Raw genomic sequence first — 6,390 nt, forward strand, 5'->3', positions numbered from 1 at the left:
CATTCTAATTCTCTTCTTTTTAAAACAATAAAATGAAAAATTCTCAGAATAATATGTAATTTATGGCAACCTAATGAACATTTATGCTTAGAACAAATATTAAGATACAAATAAAAGGTTTGATATGATGATGCATATAATTATATAAATATATGTATATATGTATATAAAATCTGTAATTATAGCTACTCAGGAAATAGACAGGAAGATCCAATGTTTAAGGACAGCCTCACTAAGTAAGACCCTTTCTCAAAAGAAAAGAAAAGGGCTGGAGAGAGAGCTTAGTGGTTAAGGCACTTGTCTGCAAAGCCAAATGACCCAGGTTCAATTCCCCAGAACCCACTTAAGCCAGATGTACAGTGATGCATGCGTCTGGAGTTTGTTTGCAGTGCCAAAGGCCCTGGTTCACCCATTCTTTCTCTCTCTCTCTCTCTACTTCATTGCAAATACATATATAAGATATTTTCTTAAAAATAAGATGATAAGAAAATAAAAAGGTTTGGGATGCAACTTAGTGGTAGAAGTGCTTGTCTCACATGCATAGGGCCCTGAATTCTATCCCTAGCTGACTGGCCAATTATAAGGCTTGCAGTGTCCACTGTTGAGTATCTTCACTGGTGGTATCTCTTTCTCCCATTGAACTACAAGCAAAATGGCTTCTTCCAGCTTTCTGTCAGCTAGTCTACATAAAGGAGGTTATCAGCTCAGTTCCAGCAGGATTTCTCAGTGGCCTTACAACCCAAATATGTGAAAGCTTCAGCAATAGGGTCTTACCATCTATTCCTGGTAGGAAACCAAGGGCCTTGGAAATGGCCTGTAATGTTTTAGGGGCATCAGGGACCTCCCTGGCCAACAACTCACTGGAGTTTTCCCATCCCTGGCACTGAAAATTTTCTAACAATGATCTATGGTTCCTGAGTGTTCCATTGTCTGAAACCTAAGGATTCCATATGATTTCTTTGCTTCCTCTTAGATTTTGGTTAGCCCTCCCTCCACCTTTCCTTTACTCAATCTCTTCCCCTGACTTCACTTTGGACCTTTTCACCCCCGTTAATCTATTCTTCTGCTTACATAGATACAATAACAACCTATTAAGTACCCTCCTCCCTTCCTTTCTCTTCCCTTTATATCTCCTTTTTAACTTACTGGCCTCTTCTAATGAGTTTTTTTCCTTCTCACACAGAAGCCCAATCATCTGTAGCTAGGATCCACGTATAATTGAGAACATGCAGCGCTTGGCTTTCTGGGCCTGGGTTACCTCACTTGGTACAATCCTTTCCAGATCCATCCATTTTCCTGAAAATTTCATGACATCATTTTTCATTACCATTGAGTAGAACTCCATTGTATAAATGTGTCAGATCTTCATTATCCACTCATCAGTTGAAGGACATCTAGGCTGGTTCCATTTCCCACCTATTATGAATTGAGCAGCAATAAACATGGTTGAGCATGTACTTCTGAGGAAATGGGATGAGTCCTTAGGATATATGCCTAGGAGTGCTATAGTTAGGTCATTGGTAGATCAATTTTTAACTGTCTTAGGAACCTCCACACTGATTTCCACAATGGCTGGACCAGATTGCATTCCCACCAACAATGTAGAAGAGTTCCTCTTTTTCCACATCCTGGACTTATATCTGGGTCCTCTACTCTGTTCCATTGATCTACATATATGCTTTTGTACCAGTACCATGCTGTTTTTGTGACAATGGCTCGGTAGTATAGGATAGAATAATGTATGGTGATACCTCCCGACTTATTTTTGTTGCTCATATTATTTTAGATATTTGAGGGTTTTTGTGATTCCAAATGAATTTTTGGATTGTTTTTCTATTTCTGTGAAGAATGCCTTTGGAATTTTGATGGGTATTGCATTAAATGTGGAGATTGCTTTTGGTAAGATTGCTATTTTCACAATATTGATTCTTCCAATCCAGGAAGAAGGGATGTTTTTCCTCTTCCTAGTGTCTTCTGCAATTTCTCCTTTGAGTGTTTTATAGTTTTCATTGTAGAGATCCTTTACTTCGTTGGTTAGGTTTATTGCAAGGTACTTTATTTTCTTTGATGCAATTGTGAATGGGAGTGAGTCTCTGATTTCATCCTCTGTATGTTTGTTGTTAGCATATAGGAATGCTACTGATTTCTGTGTACTTATTTTGTGTCCTGCTACATGGCTGTAGGTGTTTATCAGCTCTAGCAGTTTCCTGGTAGAAATTTTACGGTCCTTTATGTATAGGATCATGTCATCTGCAAATAATGATAATTTGATTTCTTCCTTTCCAATTTGTATCACTTTTATGTGCATCTCTTGCCTTATTGCTATGGGTAAGACTTCCAGTGCTATATGAAATGAAAGTGGGGACAGTGGACACCCTTGTCTTTTTCCTGATTTTAGTGGAAAAGCTTCCAGTTCTTCCCCATTTAGTAATATGTTGGCTGTAGACTTGTCATAAATAGCCTTTATTATATTGAGATATGTTCCTTCCATTCACAGTCTCTGTAGGACTTTTATCATGAAGGGATGTTGGATTTTGTCAAATACTTTCTCTGCATCCAATGAGATGATCATGTGATTTTTGTCCATCAACCCATTTATATAATGTATTACATTTATAGATTTGCATATATTGAACCATCCCTGCATCTCTGGGATAATGCCTACTTGGTCAGGGTGAATGATCTTTCTGATATACTCTTGTATTCTGTTTGCCAATATTTTGTTGAGAATTTTTGCATCTATGTTCATGAGGGAGATTGGTCTGTAATTTTCTTTTTTTCTTCTATCTTTGCCTGGTTTTGGTATCAGAGTGATGCTGGCTCCATAGAAGGAATTTGGTAGGATTCCTTGTTTTTCTATTTCATGGAAAAGCTTAAGAAGCAAGGGCATTAGTTATTCCCTGAAGGTCTGGTAAAATTCAGCAGTGAGTCCATCTGAGCCTGGGCTTTTGTTAGTTGGGAGATTTTTGATGACTGTTAGGATATCAATGATTGTTATAGGTCTACTTAAGTGATTAATCTCATCTTGATTTAATTTAGGTCGGTCATATAAATCAAGGAACTCATCCATTTCTTTCCAATTTTCATACATTGTGGAGTATATGCTTTTATAGTATGTCCCTATGATTTTTTGAATTTCTCTGGCATCTGTTGTGATGTTACCTTTTTCTTCTCTAATTTTATTAATTTCTGTCTCTTCTCTCTTTTGGTCAAATTTGCTAAGGGCTTGTCAATCTTGTTTATTCTTACAAAGAACCAACTCTTTGTTTCATTGATTCTTTGGATTTTTTTTTTCTATTTCATTAATTTCTGCCCTAATCTTTATTATTTCTTCCAGTCTACTGATTTTTGATTTGCCTTGTTCTTCTTTCTCCAAGGCTTTAAGGTGAAGCATTAGGTTGCTTACTTGTGACCTTTGTAATTTCTTAATATAGGCACTTAAAGCTATAAATTTTCCTTTTAGGACTGCCTTCATTGTGTCCCAAAGATTTTGGTATGTTGTGATCTCATTATCATTTGACTCTATAATTTTTTTGATTTCCTTTTGGATTTCTTCACTGACCCATTCATTATTTACTAGTGTGTTGTTTAATTTCCATGATTTGGGGTGTGCTCTATAGCCTTTCTTGCTATTGATTTGTAGTTTGATTCCCTTGTGGTCAGATAGAATACAGGGAATTATTTCAATTTTCCTGTATTTGTTAAGATTTGCTTTGTGTCCCAATATATGGTCTATTTTAGATAATGTTCCATGTGCTGCTGAAAAGAATGTTTACTCTTCAGCATTTGGATGAAATCTCTTATGTCCATTCATTCTATGACATCATTTAGTCCAGATGCATCTCTGTTTACTTTTTCCTGGGTTGACCTGTCAATTGATGAGAGTGGAGTGTTGAAGTCACCCACTACCACTGTGTTTGGTGTTATCTGTGACCTTAGTTCTAGTAGCATTTGTTTTATGAATTTGGGGGCTCCCATGTTAGGTGCATATATGTTTAGGATTGTAATGTTCTGCTGTTGGAGGGTACCTTTAATCAATATGTAGTGACCTTTGTTATGTTTCTTAACTAATGTTGGACTGAAGTCTACCTTCTCAGATATTAAGATAGCAACCCCTGCTTATTTCTAGGTCCATTTTCTTGAAACACCATTTTCCAACCTTTCACCCTAAGATAGTGTCCATGCTTTGTAGAAAGGTGGGTTTCTTGGAGGAAACAAATTGAAGGATCCTGCTTTTTAACCCAGTCTGCAAACCTATGTCTTTTTGTTGGAGCATTGAGGCCATTGATATTAAGAGGTAATATTGAAAGGTGTGTTTTCATTTTTGCCATTTTTTGGAGTTCTTCCAGTTTTACCTTTGCTCTCTTGTGTTAACTAGTATTTGAGTATTGTTTGTTTTTTCTAGGTTCCTTATATGTGTGCTTTTCCTTTTCTTCAGCATGGAGGATTCTTTCAAGTATTTTCTGTAGGGCTGGTATTGCAGTCCGGTTCGCATTGCTGGTAGAAATCACCCAACCAAGAGTAGCTTCTGGGAAAAAGAGGTTTATTTTGGCTTATAGGCTCAAGGGGAAGCTCCACGATGGCAGGGGAAAACGATGGCATGAGCAGAGGATGGACATCACACCCTGGCCAACATAAGGTGGACCACAGAAACAGGAGGGTGTGCCAAACACTGGCATGGGGAAACTGGCTATAAAGCCCATAAGCTCGCCCCCATCAATACATTCCCTCCAGGAGGTGTTAATTCCCAAATATCCATCAGCTGGGAACCTAGCATTCAGAACACCTAAGTTTATGGGGGACACCTGAATCAAACCACCACATTCTGTCCCTGGCCCTCATAAACTGATATCCATACATGATGTAAAATACAATGCATTCAGTCTGACTTTAAAAGTCCCCATAGTTTTAATCAATTCCAATGATGTTCATATATCCTCATTGTTCAAGATCTTTTAACTGAGCCATAATACCAAAAAATAACCTCAAAAAACCCATAATGGCACAGAATAAATAATCACACTGCAAATGATGGTATTGGGCATAGCAAAGAAACATTCAACCAATACAAGATTTAAAACAACTAGGGCAAACATCAAACTCTGTAACTTCAAGTCCAGCAACTCTAACCAGTGACAAATCTTCAAGTCCAGTAATTCTAACCAGCAACAAGTCAATGGCATTCCAATTATGCCCCTCCAGCTAGGCTACTCACAGTCCTGGAAAACTTCATTGGGGCCGGCAGCTCCTTGGCAGCCATCTCATGGTCCCGGCATCTCCACTGGGTCTCCACTGCAACCCACGGTTCATCCTCATGGCCCCATGGGGTCTCTATGCAGGCAACCAGCAAACCCGCTTCACACTACCCATGGCCATTTCCAAAACACAAGACCGTGTTGCAAACTCAATGACCCTCTTTCCAGCATTTCTTATACTCCCCAATACCAGATAGGGTGACAATTTGTTAATCCAGGGGGAAATAAAGCAGACTTTGAAGAACAGGACACTCCTTGAGCACTCAGGCCCCTTCAAAAGACTTGACATTCTTCTTGTTGCCCTTGCACAGGTCAGCTAGCCCAGTCTCAAAGGTTGTAATCTCGCAGTTACAGCTGAACGGGAAACAATTCATCTAAAGATTTTTCCTTCTGTGCCATATCCCTCTGCTCATACCAGTTCATTTCTACGCAAAGCAACTCTGCACAACTTCTCAGGACATGGGCACAAGAGCAAGCTTCTCACACAGACTGCTATCCCAGTCCAAGCAAAGCTCTTTCTCACACTCATAAGCCAAACCTCATAGTCCATAGTTCTTATTGGATTCAGGTCTTTCAGCTCAGACCAGAATAGTCCATAAAGCTGTACTTACAGCACTACAAGGCATCTCTTAGGCCAAGGTTTCAAATACTCCCACATTCCTCTTGAAAATCAGCTCCAAAAGGCCAAAGCCACACAGTCAGGTGTCTAGCAGCAACCCCACCCCTGGTACCACTTTACTGTTGCAGTCCGGTTCGCATTGCTGGTAGAAATCACCCAACCAAGAGTAGCTTCTGGGAAAAAGAGGTTTATTTTGGCTTATAGGCTCAAGGGGAAGCTCCACTATGGCAGGGGGAAACAATGGCATGAGCAGAGGGTGGACATCACCCCCTGGCCAACATAAGGTGGACCACAGCAACAGGAGGCTGTGCCAAACACTGGCATGGGGAAACTGGCTATAAAGCCCATAAGCCCGCCCCCAACAATACACTCCCTCCAGGAGGCATTAATTCCCAAATATCCATCAGCTGGGAACCTAGCATTCAGAACACCTAAGTTTATGGGGGACACCTGAATCAAACCACCGCAGCTGGTTTTGTCTTCAAATACTCCTTTAGCCTGCTTTTGTCATGGAAT

This window comes from Jaculus jaculus, chromosome 11 (assembly GCF_020740685.1).
Source record: "Jaculus jaculus isolate mJacJac1 chromosome 11, mJacJac1.mat.Y.cur, whole genome shotgun sequence".
In the NCBI taxonomy this organism is placed as follows: domain Eukaryota; kingdom Metazoa; phylum Chordata; class Mammalia; order Rodentia; family Dipodidae; genus Jaculus; species Jaculus jaculus.